This window comes from Myotis brandtii, unplaced genomic scaffold (genome assembly GCF_000412655.1).
Source record: "Myotis brandtii unplaced genomic scaffold, ASM41265v1 scaffold919, whole genome shotgun sequence".
In the NCBI taxonomy this organism is placed as follows: domain Eukaryota; kingdom Metazoa; phylum Chordata; class Mammalia; order Chiroptera; family Vespertilionidae; genus Myotis; species Myotis brandtii.
Genome location: NW_005371786.1, coordinates 455,549 through 477,864, shown reverse-complemented (window position 1 = coordinate 477,864; position 22,316 = coordinate 455,549).

The window sequence follows — 22,316 nt, the reverse complement described above, 5'->3', positions numbered from 1 at the left end:
ATTCTCACCCATAGGTTATACATTCTCAGTGTAACCACCTAATTCTAAATCCACTCGATCTGGAAAGTTGTGTTTTGTTTTTTTTTAAATCAGGACTAAAGACAGACTAGAACACCAGCAGCTTATTTTCAGTTAATCTTATGTTGTAAATTAACATAATTTTATACTCAATTGTTCTGGATATTTCTTTCTCTTCTCATTCTGACCTTGACAGATATGTTAAAATTATTTTGACAAATGTTTTCTGAAATACAATTGCTCATAGGCACTGTGATAAGCTTATAAATAATACTTGGTCCTCACAATTTAGAAGGTAATAATTTAGTGAGAGAGTGAGAAATATAAAAACTTATCACCCCTCACCTGGAGCACCAAAAAAACAACAACAAAAAAAACCCAAAAAACTTATCACATATGCTGATTTCTATACTAAAGGTTTATACCAAGAGGCTTTAAGAATGCCAAAGAGGATTAGTGAATGCTTGCACAGATGAAGTGATAGTTAATTAGAGACTGACTTAGAATACCATCAATGGTAAGAGTAAAAACAAATGGATTAGAGAAGCCCTGAGAAATAAAAGTCAACAAACCTGGGGAGAGACCAAGATGGCGGCATAGGTAAACACCGGAGACTGCTGCCGCAAACAACCACTTCATACAACTAAGGTTATACATTCTCAGTGTAACCACCTAATTCTAAATCCACTCGATCTGGAAAGTTGTGTTTTGTTTTTTTTTAAATCAGGACTAAAGACAGACTAGAACACCAGCAGCTTATTTTCAGTTAATCTTATGTTGTAAATTAACATAATTTTATACTCAATTGTTCTGGATATTTCTTTCTCTTCTCATTCTGACCTTGACAGATATGTTAAAATTATTTTGACAAATGTTTTCTGAAATACAATTGCTCATAGGCACTGTGATAAGCTTATAAATAATACTTGGTCCTCACAATTTAGAAGGTAATAATTTAGTGAGAGAGTGAGAAATATAAAAACTTATCACCCCTCACCTGGAGCACCAAAAAAAAACAACAAAAAAACCCCAAAAAACTTATCACATATGCTGATTTCTATACTAAAGGTTTATACCAAGAGGCTTTAAGAATGCCAAAGAGGATTAGTGAATGCTTGCACAGATGAAGTGATAGTTAATTAGAGACTGACTTAGAATACCATCAATGGTAAGAGTAAAAACAAATGGATTAGAGAAGCCCTGAGAAATAAAAGTCAACAAACCTGAAAAGTGATCAAACATAAAAATAAACATTTAAGGGAGAATTATTTCCAGATTTTGCTTTGGACAAATAAAGTAGACCATAATGACACTAATGTAAACAACTTAAAGTAGAAAAAGATACACCTACATATTATTTTTATGATAAAAATATTATAGTAAAAAACCCAGAACACTGTGTAAAATATTTCAGAACATTGTGTAAAATATTTCATCAAATTTTAGGGTACAGTATATCATTTGATTTTACATTATCTATATGTATAAAAGCCAAGCTACTGGAAGGACTGAAAGGACCAGAAGGACGGGTTGCTATGACATGCACTGTGGCTGGCCAACCAGCCCTATCGGGGGCGGGGCTGGCTGACCAACCTCCTACGGCCCCTCCCACTGGCCAGCCCCGACCCCCATCAGCACCCCCACCCCAATCGAGAGTGGGGCTGGCTGGCCAACCTCCCATAGCCCCTCCCCGCGGCTGGCCCAGCCAGATTGGCCCCCACCCATGCACAAATTCATGCACCAGACCTCTAGTTTGTATATAACTGTCTCTCTTTCATTTTTAATTCTTCTAATTTATAAGTCAGCTATTCTAGTGATTTCAGTGGTAACCCAAGCTCATTTTTATTTAACTCACTTTTGAAAGATTTTTAATTTAACATTAATTTGTTTTGAATTTTTGCATGACCATAATACCTATTAATTAAACAATAATCACAAGAGTGAAATGCACATGGATGGTTTAGATTCTGAAATTTAGAGAGAATAATTTAATAAGTGTCAATGAATTAGTGAATTTTTTTTATTATGAGGATTCAGTTTCTTAGGCTATCTTGATGTGACAGAAACTCAAAGTATACAAAGATAATTAATGCTTTATGTTTGAAAGGCCAACTTTGCTCTGTAACTTTGCATGCTAACTTTGGGGAAACACCACTAAGTCATCTTCATGTGAAAAAAAAATCCTCTATCACTGTTCTACTGAAGAGGGTCAGCAAGCATGTCAAACTGAAAGGCTAACACAGGCCAAATAAACGAGGCATGCAGCCCGCAGGCCACGAGTTCAACATGCTTGGTCTAGACCAGTAGTCAGTAAATTGCAGCTTAGCAAACCGGCTCGCGAGGCACATGCAGCTCTTTGGCCCCTTGAGTGTGGCTCTTCCACAAAATACTGACTTCTGAGCATGGGCCACGAAGTTTCAATCGCACTGTATGTGCGCGCCCGCACGTGGTATTTTGTGGAAGAGCCACACTCAAGGGGCCAAAGAGCCGCATGTGGCTCGCGATCCACGGTTTGTCGACCACGGGTCTAGACTCGTAAGAGGCAGATATAAATCTCATCTGTGAATAGGATATTGCCTTAAAAACATACATTGAAAAAGAAATGATCTACAGTGAATAAATTCATATTGTATCCCACAGAAATACAAATGATTATAAAAAATACTATGAACAACTTTATTCCAACAAAATGGACAACCTAGATGAAATGGACATTATATTAATAATTATAAAGTTCTACCAAAATATCAATAACGAGTAGGATAAGGGTAAGGCACACAGAACATTAGTATCTCAAAATGCAGATTTTTTCAAAGTTAATAATAGACATAATCACCCATAAATTATTCCAAAGGAGTTTCTCCATAGGATGCCAAAGACTTTAACAGTGATCTATAGTGAATTAACAATCTTTAAACATAATCCACTCCTGGTGTAGAACATTGACCTACAAATCCAAATTTTGCAATTAATCAGGAAAGCCATCGGCATGTGTTCAAATTGAAGGCCTCGTAGTAGACTATAAGTATAGGGTTAACTCTCTTAAGAGTATGGACTACAAACTTGATGGAAATGTATCTGTAGATTCAACAAATTACAATCTTGGATGCTTTTGAGGCCATAAAAATTTAGAAAATGTACGTCAGTCAGAACTTTAAATAGATGTGCAGTGATGCAACTCTATTTAAATATACCTCCAGAGAAAGAATGTACTTTTCCTAATAGCTTTGGCCCAAATATCTGTTATGTCCAAGCACTTGGACCAAATTTCAACCTCTGTCTTTGTTAAATGAAAGGTAACATATGGAAGGGGTGAAAACCACCAAGACTGTGCATATACTAGTACAGCCATTCAGTATGATGGGGAACTTCTCTTCCAGCACAGTGTGAGCACATTCCTGGAAAGGTTCTCTCTTTGAGACCTCTTGATCAAACACAGTATCCAGGGACCCAGTCCTCTGTTCAGTCTGTGGTTAGCGCCTCATGCAAGAGCTGGTTAGGGGGATGAAGGGGAACATTTTGACTTGATGTCTTAGTGAAAAGTGTTTTCCACTTCATTTCCCAGGAGACCTGTCACCTCCTGTCAAGATCCTTTCCTGAGACCCCATGCTCCCCCTGACTCGGCTTTGATAGGCAAGATGTGCTTCTCTGTACTATATATCATTCCTTTATTTCTAATCTCCATATTCTACCTCCAGCTCATATCTCCGCTTTCAGTGTGTAAATGCCCACTTTTTAATATGTAAATGATAATTTCATCTTTCACAGAAGCAGCCTGAGACATTGAGTCCTTGTTACTACTTTATACTTGGGAAATGGCAAAATAGCAGTGAGAGAGGGAGATATACGCTCATAGTACACAGAATATAAATTAAATGTCTAACCGTAAATATAGAATTGCAGAGGTCCTCTGTAAAGAGTTGAAACAAATCTTTACAGGGCGTCACAATGAAGATCTTGATATTTATTCTTCTTCACTGCAATCCCCAGCTCTCTTTGTACCTATAATATATTCTGAGCCATTGCAAAAGGTTTATAGTAGCTTATTCCAACTTCCTTCCAGTTATTCCCACATAATGTTAACTATGGCCAAAGCTGTTTTATTTCTTACACTGTCCTTGGTTTCTATCAAAGTCAAGTCTCCCTTTATGAAAATGGGAGAAAATGATGCAACACGAATAGGTATTATTTTGAATCTCAAAATAGAAACAAAATGTATAACGAAGGCGAAAGCCATGCAGAGTTGAAGGTGTAGGTGTGGGATAAGGTACTGGCAGACACCTGGTCACACAGCCCTTGATATTTTTCATCTTCAAAATTGGTGTCTGGAGTGTAGTGAGAGGAGCAGTTGCAGTCAGAGCTGAGATAGCTGACACATTGTTTATAATCATCACCCACCATCACCTACATAGCAAACCCACACTGGGCTTCTGTATCCAGAGATAAACATCCATGTACCTCAACAAAGCCATAGAAAGTCATTACACAATAAAACTCTTTCCTTTTAAACTTTAACCTTTTGTTTTCTTTGACTAAAACCTATTTACCACTGGGAAAGAAATTCAGGCTTACCATTCTCATTTTCAGGTATATTTCAAGAAAAACCATCTACAAACCTTCTTGGTGAAAAACAGAAGTAAATTACCAATGCCTGCTTCGAATCAAAGCTTATACAGCGGTGTCACAAGGAAAGTCCACAAAAATAAATCTATTGTGTTTGAAACAAAGGTGTAAAGCTGAGAATCATGCTACCCAACTCCCTACACTCCCACCCTCTACTGCAGTGGATCTCAACTTTATGGCCCTTTAAATACAATTCCTCATATTGTGGCCCAACCATAAAATTATTTTCGTTGCTACTTCATAACTGTAATGTTGCTACTGTTATGAATCGTAATGTAAATATCTGATATGCAGGATTGTCTTAGGCGACCCCTGTGAAAGGGTCGTTCGATCGCCAAAGGGGTCACGACCCACAGGTTGAGAACCGCTGCTCTACTGCCACCAGGGCCCATCAGGGGACACCACCAAACATAAATTAAAAACCCTATCTAGTGCAACCTCACTTCTCATATAAGGGGGCCCATGTAGCTCCCAATGAGGAAAATAGTTGACAGACCTGCAAACAATCCTGAAAGTGAAATCCAATGCCCTTGACTTCTAGTCCAGTATCTTTCAACTAAACTATGAAACAGTTTGCATTTTAAGTGGCTCAATCGATGAAAAAAAAAGTAAGTAAATTATTTAAAAGGAGAAAAGAAACTTGGGTAGAAGTAATTGTCTCTGTTTTTTATTTCTGTGTTTTGTTGTTCATCACTGCTTCAAAGTCAAACATCGCCAAGTTAAAGGTGATAATGAATCGTTAGCTTTACAGTGTGTCTCTTTGTCGGAGAATAATTTCCCATTGAGGACAGTTTGTATTTGTTGTCTTGCTTTTTCTATAGCATCTTCTGACAGGAAGTTGATCTTGAGAATATCATTAAAATTGACTAGAGCTTGGAAATGAGAGGCTCAGCATTTTCCTAATGGCAGCTGAGAACGGATGTTTGCTATGGGATTTGCTCAATGATTCTATCTCATTGGCATGAAAACATTACTGATGAATGCCATGTTTATGTCTCCAAACTTTGAAACGATGTATCTACAAGATTTTGAATTAGTCATAAATAATGATTGATACATTTTCCTGTTCCACTGGTATCCCTTCAGTGATTCATTACTGCATAGAATGTAGAAGGTTATTCTTAAATTAATTCAAAAGCCAAAGAAAAAGTCTATTGTTCCCAAAGGTCTAACATTGTGATATGGGGGATTAGTATAAGACTTGAAAAAATGGTTTTTAAGGTAGAAGAGCAATTCGGACTTAAAAAATGGTTTTTAAGGTATAAGAGCAATTCACTGTGTCAAATTTTAATACCAAATATATAGTAGTTTTGTTAAAAGAGATGCAAAAAACACACAAAGAAACCCAGAAGTTAAAGAATGATAAAATATTAACATTAAAAATCTCAATAAATTCTTTTGTCATTACTTAAATATTTTTATGAGTTGGCAATATACTTTGTCCTGAATGACAAAAATACATGGAGAAATATGCACTTTACAAATATTTTGGTAAACTTGACTTTGTCATAGCTTCATTTTTATAATTTTAGACAAAGTGATATCTGGAGACTTTTGAAATTTAAAAAATATCTGAAGCTATTTTAGATTAATTGCTTTGAACGTTTCAAATATAGTTGCTTTGATCATAAGCTTAAATAAATGCAAAATAAGAAAGAATATTAAGTTGGTCTATCAATCGCTAAGGCTTTTGTCTAGAGCTTACTGACTTGGAAGAGTAGAACTGTGAGAACAAAAATAACGCAAAGACAGGTCTGTAAACCAGACCTGTGTTTAATAACAAAATGCTGGGGATGGCACATAAAAATACCAGTATCTAGTTCTGGAAACACTACCTGTCTTCCAAGCTTCCAATGCCCTGAATAAAGACACTGAAAAAATGTCAAACATCTACCATCTTGGGATGCAATGCTGGTATACGTGCTGAGGATTTTTATGACTTGTTCAAGATCATACTTACCTCCTATTCATCCCTGTCCTGTAGATAGGTTTTTGATGCTTATATGATATAAATAGGCAATTTGCAGTATTTTTTATCCCACACTTTCATTTTCATATAAAATGTAATGCAATAGTGTCCACAGGAAAAAATACTCCCAACTCTGGGCATTTTGTAAATTCTTGGTGGTGCTTTTATTTTAACAACTCCGGTAGGTGTGGGATTAAGGTCCAATGGGCAGTTAGCTGGCCCTGGTCCTGCAATGTGAAGTACTTGATACTGTCTTGCAATTTGTTAATTGTTGCTTGTTCTGCCTGAGATGTGTGGAGTGAACACTTATTTTTTACTTAATCACCTCAGGCTAGAATCTAGCTGGAGTGCACATAAATGAAAAGTGTCTTAGATCCAATATAGTGTGTTGATTTCTAGACTCTAGATTCTGGATCTGTCACTAACTGCATGGCCCCTGGCAAGTTACCCTCCTGCACAAGTTTCCCCTGTTGGTAAAATTGTGATGATCATACCAGAGGGATGTTGTGATGAGTAACATGTAAAGAACCCACAACAGTAGGTTCTTTATACAGGCAATAAACTATATAGGCAATAAACACTCTATGATTCTTAGCTATTTTCAAATAGAAAATTAATAGGTAAATTTTTTCTTCAAACTTTATTAAACCTCATTACCATTTCAAAAAATCCATACCTATGATGATAAAATAGTGGCTTCTAGTATATAAATAATCAACAATAATAGACAACTTGATCTTTTTTTTTCTTTTTTTTTTCTAATGTGGGCACCTAGAATCACCTGCTGATACAGGGACACAACATCTCCCCCACCCATGACTTATGAACTTGGAATCTAATGACACACAGGTCCCCCTGAATGTGACATGTATTGTATTACTCTCATAGTAAACAGGAAGTAAATTCTACCAGGGAGGAAGGCTCAGGTTATGTCTGGAGAGAAGCAAGAACAAAAAGATATGGGAGGCTTAGAGTTTTTATTATGATTATGGGATGGAGTGAGTGGGGTACTCTACTGTGATGTGAATTTCCACCTCTGACCTGAGACAGAGGGTGCAGGTGTGAAGGGGGAGTGAATGGGGGAGTTTCTGGTCTGATTACTCAGATGAGGAGGAAAGGGAGAAATGGCAACTTAAAAACCGTCATCTTGTGAACCTCAAAAATAGAAACTATTAAAATATCTTTCTGTGTTTGCCTCATTCATTGTGATTTTATGTTGAACTGTAAGCATCTCACTAGTTCATTATTTCTAATGTAATTATGTCTCAAGTGAAACTGAAAACTATTATTTATTATTGTTTTAATATCCAACTTATATTTATGGCACTGCATTGGTTTGTTTTCCTTATTTAGGTAAGCTACAGAATCTATGAATTTTAATTTAGTATAGAAAACTTTGTTATAAAATTTTGGTTCTTAAGAAGTGTCATTGGGTCTTAAAAGTTTGAGAATTGCTGAATCAAAATATGGACTTTTCTGAGACTTAGAAAAATGGATAAGGAGGAGTAGGAAAAAGTTAAACTGACACTCATAAAATGACACTTTCCCCTCAAGGATAACGTGTAATATTATTTCCCAAATGAAATTTATTGTCCTAAGTTTTTATATATATCCATACTTACCTACATTTAGATGGCTTTTGGATTGAGATTCTATGTCCTGAATCTTTCAAGAAAAGACCTTGATTAAACCATCTATGCTGCAAATTTTAAAAAGAAAAAAGGAAAAATCAGTATATGCCAGATGGCTTCCATAAACCCAGCTGGTGATCCATGAGTTTGGAGGCCTTAGGCTGGATTAACTGCCTTAAAGTTTTAAATTAATTGCTTTAAGGAATTGATTTATAACCACTGAGAACTGCTGGGTAGCAACCAAGAAGCTATTTCACAAATAACTACAGAAAATACACACTGGGAATCAACAAACTGCAAAACACAGGTGAGAAAAAGCATCAGTAAAGATATTCTATTTACTCCGGCATTTAGAGTGATAGAATTAAATGGTCTCCATAGTGAAATAACAAGTCTGTATAATTGAGTTCTAAAAAAAAAAAGCTCTGTGATCTGTATGTAAACTTCATTTTGGTTGGATGGTAGGCAAAGATGATGACATTTTTGCAGCTTGCAATATTTTGCTTATTAAGGATAGGCTCCAAAAAGTAGATTATGTGGTTTTTGATTCCATCATTCACATTTCTGTTCCATTTAATCTCTACAGGAAAGAAATATTATTTCTCAATGAATCTGATTGAGCCCCAGGGTGTCCTTTATTTCCTGGTATACTGAAAGTGTGGAGTCTCTGTAGGTTGGCATTCAGTTATTTGCCATTTTTTTTAAATCATGTGATTATTCTTAAAAAATCTGTATGTGTTATGGCATGTCATTGTTTTAAATACATATAATTTTTTAAAAAAATATCCTATCCCTACTGCTAATTTCTATGCTTCTTAAGGACTGGGTGATTCAACAAAGAGGTGAAAGTTCCATAAGGTGATGTAAAATAAAGCTGTAAAGACATAGATACAAAAATGTAACTAAAAAATGTTAACCTCTGTCCTGTTTTCTTTTTTTCTTTTTTAGATCCAATTCCCACAAGTCTCTCAGCTTTCTAATTATTCCATAATTTATTCATCCACCTCCAAATAGTTCTTAACTACCAATATCTTTTGCAAGTTTTACAAAACATATGGAGAAAGGAGGGTGTAGAGTTTAGGTTGAAAATAGCATCTTATATAAGTCCCTGATGAAGCTTCACCCAAATTACTAATAAGTTACCCTAGACTCTAGGGCTTAGGGCAAGAAGATACAGCATAAAAAAATGAGAAATTAGAAACAGCAGAAAAGTTTAGGTCTAATTATCTAATTTTAACAACAATTTATATAGAATTTTTAAGAATTAATGAAAATGTATCGTGAAATAGAAAAGCAGGCTTGTGATTTGATTAATGTTATTATTGCTGATGATGTGTGCAGTGTAAGCCTTGACAATCTGTTTTCATTCTTCTTTATGGAATGCAAGTACCTGACTTAAGCTTTGATTGCCAATAGATCCATTTAATAGAGGCATGGACTCAAAGAGGACTCTCTCCAATGAACACACTGCCAACTACTTGACTTGATAAAAAGTGGGGCCACCTAAGGTGCCTTTGTTTTTTAGAGATCTTGGTTTATTTTAACAACTGAGCATTTGGCTTCTTGTTTTTGTTTCTTTGTTTTTTCCTTCACACACTTTAAAACCCTGTTCCTGCTCTTATGTTTAAAATACACCAATAGTCAGTGAACCCACAAACTCTAGGGCCTCACCCTTGACCCAAATAAAAGCAAAACCCCAGGCCTGGTCTCTTCCTCTCCTTCTTTCACCTCTCTTTCTCCCTCTCTCTCTTTTCCTAAACCACCCTCTCTCCCTTACCCCCACTCCTCCCTGTGTGGTCCCTGGTATGCGGTATTATTAGCAGGTCTTGTAAGTAATACACCTGTATCTTTTCAAATTTCCTGATGGTTACTGCCAAAGGATCTTTCAATCATAATAAGAACCACAAGGACTGGTGTAGCCACAACTTTGACTATTGATAGGCTGAGACCAGTACAAAACGGTAATAATTCTGCTATTAGAAATGTACAAAAATAGTAGAGGCTTGGCAGGAAAGGTCAATATATATTTGATCTATCTTAGCCTACCCTTCTTTATCTTAGACATATATGCTCTGCCACAGAAAACCGGGTAGCCAGGCCAATTAGTGGACGTTAGTTCTGTCCCAAACCTCCATAAAGACATCTGACCCATACCAAATGGTCCTTGATATTTGCTCCTGTCAAAACGTCCAAACTTAGGAGACATCCCTGTTTTCAAACAGCTTATAACAATTATGTATACTTTTGGTTTACAGGACTAATACATAAAAAATACTATCATGCTTTCCTGGTCCAATAATTGCATATGGATAGGTCGGTGTGGACCAAATGTTGCCATGGATATTTTAAACAGGACCACACATTAAGGACCTTTCGGCATAGACCAAATGTTTCCATGGACATTTTGGATAGGAACAAATGTCCTGAAAAGAACCAGGTCTATATTGCATAGCAAGCGCTTTTACGAAAAGATTTCTTCCCAAAATAATTTACTCTGGAGAGTATTTTACTGTGAAGAATAATTTACTCTGATGGGCAGTTGTAGTCAATGGAACCTGGACTGGCATGATCAGCCAGGGCTTGGTGTTGCTGGCCTGGGTATCACAGTTACACATAATATTCTACTATTGAACACCAATTATTTCATTCAACACCAAAAGAGCCAAGGCCACTCTGTGACAAAATTAGCCAAGACAGAAATAGCACAAATCTGTATGCATATCAAAGCCCCCCAAAAATAGCAGACAATGAAAATAACCAAACCTTTCCCTTTTCTGGCTAATAAGACTGGTGTATTTCCTCTTTCGAAAAGTATCATTTAGGTCCCTTGCCCATTTTTTGATTGGATTGTTTATCTTCCTTTTGTTAAGTTGTAGGAGTTCCCTGTAAATTTTGGAGATTAGCCCCTTATTGGAGATAACATTGGCATATGTTTTCTCCCACACACTGGGTTTTGTTGATGGTTTATTTTGCTGTGCAGAAGCTTTTTATTTTGATGTAGTCCCGTTGTTTATTTTCTCCTTAGTTTCCTTTGCCCTAGGAGCTGTATTGGTAAAGATATTGCCACGACAAATGTCTGATGTTTTGCTGCCTGCGGTTTTCTCTAAGATTTTCATGGTTTCCCATCTTATGTTTAAGTCCTTTATCCATTTTGACTTTATTCTTGCATCTGGTGTAAGTTGGTGGTCTAGTTTCATTTTTTTTGCATGTATCTGTCCAATTTTCCCAACACCATTTTTTGAAGAGACTCTCTTGACTCCATTGTATGCTCTTGCCTCCTTTGTCAAATAATAATTGAGCATACTGGCTTGGGTCAATTTCTAGGTTCTCTGTTCTGTTCCATTGGCCTATATGTCTGTTCTTGTGCCAGTATCAGACAGTTTTGAGGACAGTGGCTTTGTAATATAGCTTGATATATGGCATTGATATCCCTTCCACTTTGTTCTTCTTTCTCAAGATTGCTGCAGCTATTTGGTGTCTTTTTTATTCCATATGAATTTTTGGAGAGTTTGTTCTAGGTCTGTGAAATATGCCATTGGTATTTGAATGGGGCTTGCATTGAATCTATAGATTGCTTTGGGTAGTAACAGACCCCGCAAAAACACAAAGAATTGTAAAAAAAAAATACTATGAACAACTATATTCCAACACACTGGTCAACCTAGAATAAATGGACATATTCCAAGAAAAATATGACCTTCCAAAACTCAATCAGAAAGAATCAAAAAATCTGAATAGGCCAATAACTATGGAGGAAATTGAAGCAGTCATCAAAAAACTTCCAGCCAACAAAAGCCCTGGGCCAGACGGCTTCACAGGGAAGTTTTACCAAACATTCAAAGCTGAAGTAAAACCCATAGTCCTCAGACTATTCCAAAAAATTCAAGAGGAAGACACACTTCCAAGCTGTTTCTATGAAACAAGCATTACCCTAATCCCAAAACTAGATAAAGACACTACAAAGAAAAAGAATTACAGATCAATATATCTTATGAACATAGATGCTAAAATCCTCAACAAAATCATAGCAAATAGGATTCAGCATTACATTAGAAAGATCATACACCATGACCAAGTGGGATTTATCCCAGAGATACAAGGATGGTACAATATCTGTAAATCAATAAACGTAATACATCACATAAACAAACTGAGAGATAAAAATCACATAGTCATATTAATGGATGCAGAAAAAGCATTTGAAAAAATACAACATTTTTTCTTGATAAAAACCCTCAGCAAAGTAGGAATAGATGGATCATATCTCAACATAATAAAAGCCTTATAAAACAAACATACAGCAACATCATACTCAATGAGCAAAAACTAAAACCATTTCCACTAAGACAAGGTTGCCTACTTTCACCACTCCTGTTTGACATAATACTGGAAATGCTAGCCATAGCAATTAGACAAGAAGAAGAAATAAAAGGCATCCAAATTGGAAAAGAAGTAAAACTGTCATTATTTGCAGATGACATGATACTGTACATAGAAAACCCCAAAGACTCCATCAAAAAACTATTAAACTTAATCAATCAATTTGGCAATATAGCAGTATACAAAATTAACACCCAGAAATCTATGGCTTTTATTTTTAAATAAAAAACTGATATAAAATACTACTCACTAAATATATTTTAATTTACTCTTAATCTTAGAGTAAAACACACAAGTATCTTTGCATGTTTATACACATACAATTTAAATATAATCTTTCTTTTGTCACTTAAAATTTCTTAAAGTAATATGAAATAAATGGAATAGAGTAATAGTTAAACTGCATTCCATTTTTCTATGTCTGAAAAGAAAATATGTTGGTTATTTGGTAAAGAATAATAATTAATATAAGTGGATGATTATACTCTGTACAACACTTAAAAGAAATACAAATATAGTGTGTGTGTGTGTGTGTGTGTGTGTGTGTGTGTGTATAACTTTCCAATTTGTTTCTAACAAGATATATTGCAGTTTTTAAGATGGTAAATTTTTATCGTTTTTCTGGAAATTAGGTGGTTATAGGAGAGCAAAGAACAAAATTCCTGACAATTACCCTAGAAATTGCATATGTTCATCCATTTCCAGAAGTATAGCCAAAAATACAGTTGTCTAAAATAAAATCAGCTAGTAAATGAGATAAAATCCATAGATTATAATGAGTATCCTTGTGGAGAGAAGAAACCACACAGAGAAAGCTGGACAAAAATAAGCAATCTATAGGAAAATATATTTTGCTACTCGTTAGATCAATGACGATTGAATTTTAGATTGTGGTAGAGAACTTACTAAGTATGTTAAATTACCTTGACTTATAAATTTACTAGTATATATTATAGTACTTATTTAGGGGTTCCCCAAAACTACATGGATTTGATAAAGGTTAGCTAGCTAGCTTAATTAGGCATACAGGAAGGGGGAAGTCCAGGAAGGATGGAAGCATTTCTGACTTGAGCAATTAAAATAGCCACAAACCAAGGACAGAGGTATCTCTGGCCTGAGCAATTAAAGTGACCATAAGGTAGATCAAAAGCAGCCCTGACCTGAGCAGCGGGGAGAGCCATAGGGATATTAAAAGCAACTCCAACCTGAACAGATAAGATGGATAATGTTGCAAAATAAAGGGGAGAAGAAGTGGGGGGAACCAATTGGGCTTTGAACTTTGAAATTGATACTATGTAGCAGAGTGACCAATGAGGAAAGCATGGGGGTCCTAAATTAAGTAAATAGTCCAATTAGGAAGGTCCAGACAAAGAACTACAGCCTTTATAAACATGGAGACAAAGAGACTCAGCAGATTTCAGATTCAGATTATTTAGTGTTTTTTTTTCCCATTAGAGAGAGAGCGCAGGCCTTTCCCATTTGGGGGCCCCTCTCACGGGGCTCCCTTTGGGGACACCCCTGATGGAGTTTGTATATGCTTCCAATAAACTTCCACATTTTTTATTAAAGAAGTCTTTTTCTCCGCGAGTTTATTCTTTAAATTTCATAGGGCGAGGACCCACAGAAGAAAAGTCTATACCCTGAACCCCATGTTTTAAATTCAAGAGTCCATGCAATGTAAAATTTTTGAGGGAGGCTGCTATAGTCAATGAAAATGACAACTAAAACTTCCTAAACATAGATAAGTCTGAAAAAGTAATGTTAAGCATAATAAGTAAAAAAAAAAAGAGTATATAGTGTGTGATTCCATTTCTATGAAGCTCAAAAACAAGAGACATTATTAGTCTTTTTAAAAATATATTTTATTGAATTTTTTACAGAGAGGAAGAGAGAGGGATAGAGAGTTAGAAACATCAATGAGAGAGAAACATTGATCAGCTGCCTTCTGCACACCCCTTATTGGGGATGTGCCCACAACCAAGGTACATGCCCTTGACCAGAATCGAACCTGGGACCCTTGAGTCCGCTGGCCGATGCTCTATCCACTGAGCCAAACCAGTTAAGGTGACATTATTAGTCTTTCGAGATAAGGGTCACTCTTGAAGGGAATAGCACCTGGAAAGGGATATGAGGAATCTGCTGAGGTCTTTGTCTATATGTTGTATAGATTAATCAGATATGCACATTTGTTGACAAATCATTTAGCTATATACTTAATGATGTGTGCACTTTTTATGTGCTGTATATTAAACATCAACAATATTTATGAAAATAAACACACAAAAACAAACATGAATTTTGTAAGAGCACATTCAAATAAAAAAACACATTTATTCTATATCTTAAAATGTTACCTTTCTGGAGGGAATAATGGAAGTTTTCTGAAGATAAAAGGAAGTAAACAAAGGGAGAATGACTAGCCAACCAATTATTTTACTGTAGTATGAAATATGAGTATGAAAATCTGAGCTCTCTGATTAAAAAAGCAAAACAAAAGAAAAACTCTTCAGGATTTAGCAATGATGCCAAAAGTAACCAATATTTAATTAAAAATGCACACATTTATTCCTGGTGGTACAAAGAGTAAATAATAGATATTTATGTTCATTGGTTCATATGTAGCAAAATCAGGAACCCTTACCTACCCTGTAGATAACCTGCAGAGATCCTAAAATGGTAGATCTCAGATATCATGTCAGAAATCATTTTGTACAAGGCACTAACTTTTATAGCTGAAAGCACTATATGTAAATTTCATAAATATTTTCTTATTCTAATGACTGTAATAATTTTATATTCATAACTACTTTATTTCTGTCACCATGAAACACCTTATTGATTGGTGTGTGCAAGCATGTGTGTGTATGTTTTCAGTGGACATATTTAGCTAATCAAACTCTGATTAAAATCTGCATTCCAATTGTCTCATTTTTCAACTGCCCTCTGCCTCCTAGGTCTGAAATCCCTCAGGAAACTAAAGCCATTAACTTATTCTGCAATGTGTAAAACGAATTTGATTTGTCTATTTTTAATTAAATCTAAAATAGCTATGTTGTATGTATGTGGCTATATATAAAAATGAGAAGAGCCATATGGAATCGTGAATTCTATTACATGTGAGAGGGAGTTATTATCTGAAAAATATCCTCCCGTAAGCCGGCAGCGATCAACCCCAGCTTTGGCAATGAAACAACAGGCACCGCATTGTGGGGAATCAGCTTCGAAACTAAAAGTGAGAAAAATCCCTAGGAGTAATTTATGACCAGACACTCTTTTATGGCTGCTTCAGATATCTGATCCTTAGACAGTAGGGAATAGATACAAACAATTTTGCCCCATGCTAGTGTACTGAAATATCATAAAACTACAGACACTGGTGCTAGAAGTAACTTAGAAACATCAGCTCATCATTTGATATAGTTTTTAGGAAGTGGCCGTACTGATAATGGAGTAAACCTCTCATGTTGCTGGAAAAAGTAGTGAGATTTAGAGTTTAACTGACTTCCCAAGAATAGCTTTAAGGGTAAATCTAGGACCCATGAATCCTGATCCTGAATTGCAATTGAGCATTTAGAAATATATATTTAAGAGTAATTTGCCTTTGCTTTTCTCAGTTCATATTGCCCTCATTATTATTGCATATTTTTACAAATTGATAATTTAGGAACTCTTTAGAAATTAAGGAAATCTATCTTGTATCTGAGATGTGAGTTTCATTTTCTGAAATCAAGTGATCATTTGTCTTTTCACATTAGTGTTTTTTTTAATATGTGACTTCTGTGTCATTGTACAAATTCTTTCAATATTTCTTCAATGAACTTTAATAGCTTTAGTCATACTTTAAATATTTGATGTGCCTGAAATAATTTTATTGTTAGATGAGATATAAATATCTAACTGCATCTTTCCAGTGGCTACTGAGTATAACTACATTTATTAAATATTATATACTTCTGGTACTGATTTGAAAAGGCAACATTACCATTCACTGAATTTTCATATGCAATTGGGGTTATTGTTATTCTTTTTATTTCTTCCACTGAAAGTACACAGTTTTAAATATGGCCTTTAAACATTTTAGAAAATACAATTCAGCAATATTCAAAAAGAATAACATGACTAAGTTGATTTAATCTCTGGAATACCAGGTTGGTTTAACATTCAGAAAAAACCAGTGTTATTTGTGATATAAAAAGTAAAAGGTAAAAAATCATATGATTATCTAAGAAAATCATATGATATTGAAGAGAACACATTTGACAAAAATATACATATTTATTAAACAAACAAAATAAATCTAAAACCTCTCTCCAAATTTGAAACAGAAACTCTCACAACCTGAAAATGTATAAAGGACATCTTGTTTATAATTTAAAATATCAATATTTTAAAGACCTACTTTCCCCAAATTAATATACAGATTCAATATAATCTCTACCAAAATTACACTTGGCTTCTTTATTTGTAGAAATTAGCAAACAACATAAAATGTATATGGAAATGAAAAAAATGTTTGTAAAAAAAAAACACCAACAAAAATGATTAATTGCTCAATTGTAGGACTTACTATAAATCTATGGCAACTGAAACAATGTGGTATAGGGATAATATTGAAATATTGCAAAGGAGGAGATAGACCAGAAATTCAACCATACATATATGGTTAACTGATTTTCAACATAGATGCCATGTTCATTTCATGGGGGGGAAAATAGTCTTTTCAACCACTAGTCCTGAGCCAACTGAACATCCATATAGAGAATAATTCACCTTGCTACTCATCTCATACTAAACATAAATATTGACTCTACATGCATCCTAAATTTAATGGGAAATTTTGTAACTATAAAGCTTGAGATAGAAAAGGATATCGTAGAGGACAACAATCATGAACCATCAAAAAAAAAAGAAGTGATAAATTGGAAGGCAACATATCAAAAAATGACTAATATTTGAAAGGCACCACTAAGAAAATGAATAGTCAAGCTACAAACTAAAGAATACTTGCAATGTATATATCTGACATAGTATTTATACCCAGAATATGTAAGGACTGAACTTAATAAGACATATAATCCAATAAAAATTGGCAATAACTCTGAACAGATACATCTGAAAGTAAACATATGAATGTTAACGTATGAATATAAAGTTTCTCACATAATTAGTCATTGATAAAATTTAAATTAAAACCACAATAAGAGTCTATTATACCTCCATTAGAATGGCTAAAAATTAAAACACTGACAAGTCTTGATGTTGATAAACTGGAACTATCATACATTATTGCTGAGAAAGTAAAATGGAAAAAACCATGTAAGAAAGAGCTGGAGTGTTTATATTGAACTTAAATATGCATTTCCATCTGATCAGGCAATTTCACCCCTAGGTTTTTATCTAAATGCAATGTAAACACATGTCCACATCAATACATGTACATGAATATCCACAGCAGTCTTACTATAACAGTCCCAAGTTGAAAACAATACAAATGTCCATCAGTAGCTGAGGGGGTAAACATATCTGGTGCAGATCCACACAATAGGATACTGCTCAGATAATAAGGTAGGATCTCCTAATGCACACAATAACAGATGGATTTCAAAATCATAGGCTGGATGACAAAACATATACAAGAGGGTATCTACTGTATGCCCCCATTTTTGTTAAATTCTAGAAATGGGAATAAATTTTCTAGTGATAGAAAACCAATCAGATGTTGCCTGGGTCCAGGTTTAAGAGAACTGACTGAAAAGAGCCTTGAGGGAAGCTTCCAGAATCATGAAAACATTCAAATATTTATTGGGTTGGCAATTACACTGAAGTATATATTTGTCAAATTTCATCAAACAGTACAGTAACAATGTGTGCATTTAATTTTATGAAAATTGATTTTAAATTAAGTTCTTCATTTTTACCTGATACCTATGAAATCACTCAAAATTTTGTTTGTCAGGGGACAGAGATATTATAAATACTTTTATTTGGCTTATGACTGTAATCAGATAGAGTGCAGAACTAAAATGTGTACTAATGCACTTAGTCTCATGACTGCCTTAGGTGTCCACTAAATCCCAGTTGTGTTCCATTAGAATGATATGTTAAATAGTTGGATAAAGCAGTAAATTATCTAAAAATCAGTTAAAAAAACTTCATGTTTAGTCTACATTCTGCTGAAGTAGGTTTAAACAGTTTACATCAATGTTCTCATTTTACGTATCTAATAACAAAAGATTTCCAGGTACACTGCCATGTTCAAATGTTAGTGCCCTTTCAAATGCCTCTGATTTATATTATTCCAATGAAAATATAAAAAAGAGAAAGAGTGGAGAACTTTTTTTACTCTTAAGGGGATTTTAAAAATGTCATCAAGGTGGAACTGATTTAAAGTTTATTTTTTTAGTCAATATAGAAGAATCTGTTTGTGGTGATAAGACAGAAACATATTTTGCTGTTTGGACTCAAAGTGGCAGAAAGCAGAAGTCATAGGTTGAAGTATAATCAAAAGTATCTTCCACTTTTTTTTTTCTTGAATGCAGCTTCAATCAATAGTCTTGAAGCTCCAGATTATCTATCAAACTGAGAAAACCTGTCTTAGGTAGCTAGACCCTCTAATCAAATATTGGCAGATGAGATCCTCTGGGTGATAAAAAAAGATTTAAAACCCAGAGTGACAGTATTTGATGAGTATCACAGCATACTTATTCAAGTCAAGGTGAAACATATATAGTAAAGATTTAGCTCTCAGGTTATTACTATTCTTTAATAATATAACTACTAGTATACATAATTATTACTGCTTTCATTAATATATATTTACAAGCTAAGGTCAAACCTTTTATTGTTGCATAGCTAAGATATTTAATCTATATCTGTAACACAAAATACATTAAATACAAAAATGTATTACATAAGCAATGTTCAGATTGTGGAAGTAATATTAAATCAGAGTTTTAATATATGAAAATAATTATTAAAATATTAATAGGCCCCATTATCTTATTCTAGTTCTTGTGAAGTCACTACCTGGAACACTAAATTACTTCAAAAATTAGCTAGCATAAAATTAGTGATTAAATGTATATTACCCAATAGTAAGTATTTCAGAGAAACAGAACTTTTTTCATTTTAGAAATATTTAGTGTGCTAATATGCTGTTTATAGTGGTGCATGGCAATTCAGGACAATTTCAATGTGTTTTATGAATTAACTAGAGGCCCAATGTATGAACATTGGTGCAAGAGTAGGCCTTCCTTCCCCAGGTTGCTGGCACCGGCTTCCCTCCAGTACCTGGGCCCCGGGCTTCCCTCCTCCCCCCGCCGGCAGGCACCCGGGACCTGGGCTGGCTTCCCTCGGGCCACCGCAGGCACCTGGGACCCAGGCTGGCTTCCTTGGGCTGCCCACAGGCACTCGAGAACTGGGCATGATGTCCAGAAGGACATCTGGTCTAATTAGCATATTACCCTTTTATTATTATAGATGAACAGATATTAGAAGGTGAAGTAAGCACTATGGGTAGGCATTAGAATAGAAAAATAGTTTTAATACCTAAGGGTATCTATTTATATAGGATTGAAGTGCAGTAATTTTCCTCTAAAATATTGCATGTGGCCTGCCGTGGGCAGAGCAGAATCAGGTTGTATTCATCGCCTAACAATGAAAAATTAATAAAGTATTTAAATGTGTAATACATTGCATGAAGGGATGCAATAAATTAGCACTCTGTTCACCATGCTTGCCGATAAGTCAGAATCCTTGGAAGATGAAAACCTGGAGTTAGGCCTAGTTTTAAATAAAAATTTTGTAATATTTCAAAGACCCAAATCACATCTTGACTCTCCAACTTATTGTTGGAATTGTCAGCCAATATCAGCACAATTTACTACTTTAAAGCTCTTAGCACTTCAATAATTCTGACATTTCTTTCTCATTTCCATCCCCTAATTTTCCAAAAGTGAGAGAAGTCTGAGGAAAGCTTATTCTGCGAAAGATGGGTTCTATGAGCAACCCTTTAAGGATAGTTCTTCACCAGGAATAAGACTCCTCCATCAGTAGCACCCTAAAGTACCACCCTGTATGACTCCAGAAATTCAGAGGAAATGAATATACTAAAATAAGTCTCAAGGCTTTTGCATAACTAACAGTATCCACCAATATCTCTAATTAATACAAAGAATACAGGGCTAATTTGTTAAATGCAAGTAAGAGCAGACATATAAAAGGATATTTTCTTTCTGGATTATACAGTCCAGAAAAATACTAGTACTCCCTTTACTTTGTGGTACTGATAATTGCTCAAGAGAGAGAGTTGGGTATTCCAACTAGATTGTTCTAAATATTTTTAATTTTTTAAAGATTTCTGTGTATCATGGGAGATAAGATCATACATGGCACTCTATTACAATCTGTGCTTACTTCCCTGCTGTATTGTGTGAGATTCAAGTGTTAAATAACAACAACAACAACACACAAACACACACACACACACACACACACACACACACACACACACACACACAGTTTCTAACAGCATTAATCCTAGCTATAAATTGATTCCTGGAAATAAAATCACAAAAAACTGGGCACGCTCAAATCATAACTCAAATGAGGAAGTAAAGGTTGTACGCAAGCCCAGAGAAAAGCTCAGTAAAATTGATAAGCCTATAATCAGGATAACTAATATAAAAAAGAGAAAAGACACACATTACTAATGTCAGAAATTAAAAAGGAGCCATCATTCAGAATCCATGAATATTTTAAAAAATTATAAAAGTGTACTATGGACAAATTAATGCCACAAATTTGATAATATAGATATCCTGGATCAATTCCTTCAGAGATAAATCTGCCAAAATTCACACAAAAAAGTAGATAATCTGGATAGGTGGTTATCTAATAAAGATCTTAAATTAATAATTAATAACCTTCCAAAAGAGAAGGGATCAAACCCAAATGGGTTCACTGGTGAATTCTACCAATTATTTAAGGAATAAATTATACCAATTCTCTGAAATGTTTTACTAAAGGTAGAAGTACAGGGAGTACTTCCTAACCCATTCTATGATGCCATAATTAACCTAGCTCAAAAACCAGACAACACTGTTTCAAGACAACTACAGATCAATATCTCTAATCAGCATAAATGTAAAAATTCTCAATAAAACATTAGCAAATTGAATCCAACAATGCACAGAAATAATTATATTCCACAACCAAATGTTATTTATCCCAGGTACATAAGGCTGTTACAAAATTCAAAAATAAATTAATATAATTCATATCAAGGAGCTAAAAATGAGAAATCACATGATCATACAAATAGATGCAGAAAAAATAACAATGTTCAAAACCTATTCATGATAAAAACTCTCAGCAAACTAAGGAGAAGAAATTTTGTAAAGGTAATAAAGAACATCTACAGAAACCCTACAGCCAACATCACACTTAAGGATAAGAAAATCAAAAGTTTTCTGCTAATGTCAGGAACAAGACCAGGAATAGTGCCAGACAACAAGGCAAGAAGCAATATCAGGAACAATCTTACCACTGCTTTTCAACATCATACTGGAAAGCTTAAGTAATGAAATAAAATAAGAAAAATAAAATAAAATGTATCCAGACTTTAAATAAATACAATTATCTTTGTCCAACGATGACATAATCAGAAGTCAACTCAAAATTTAAGGAGAACAAAG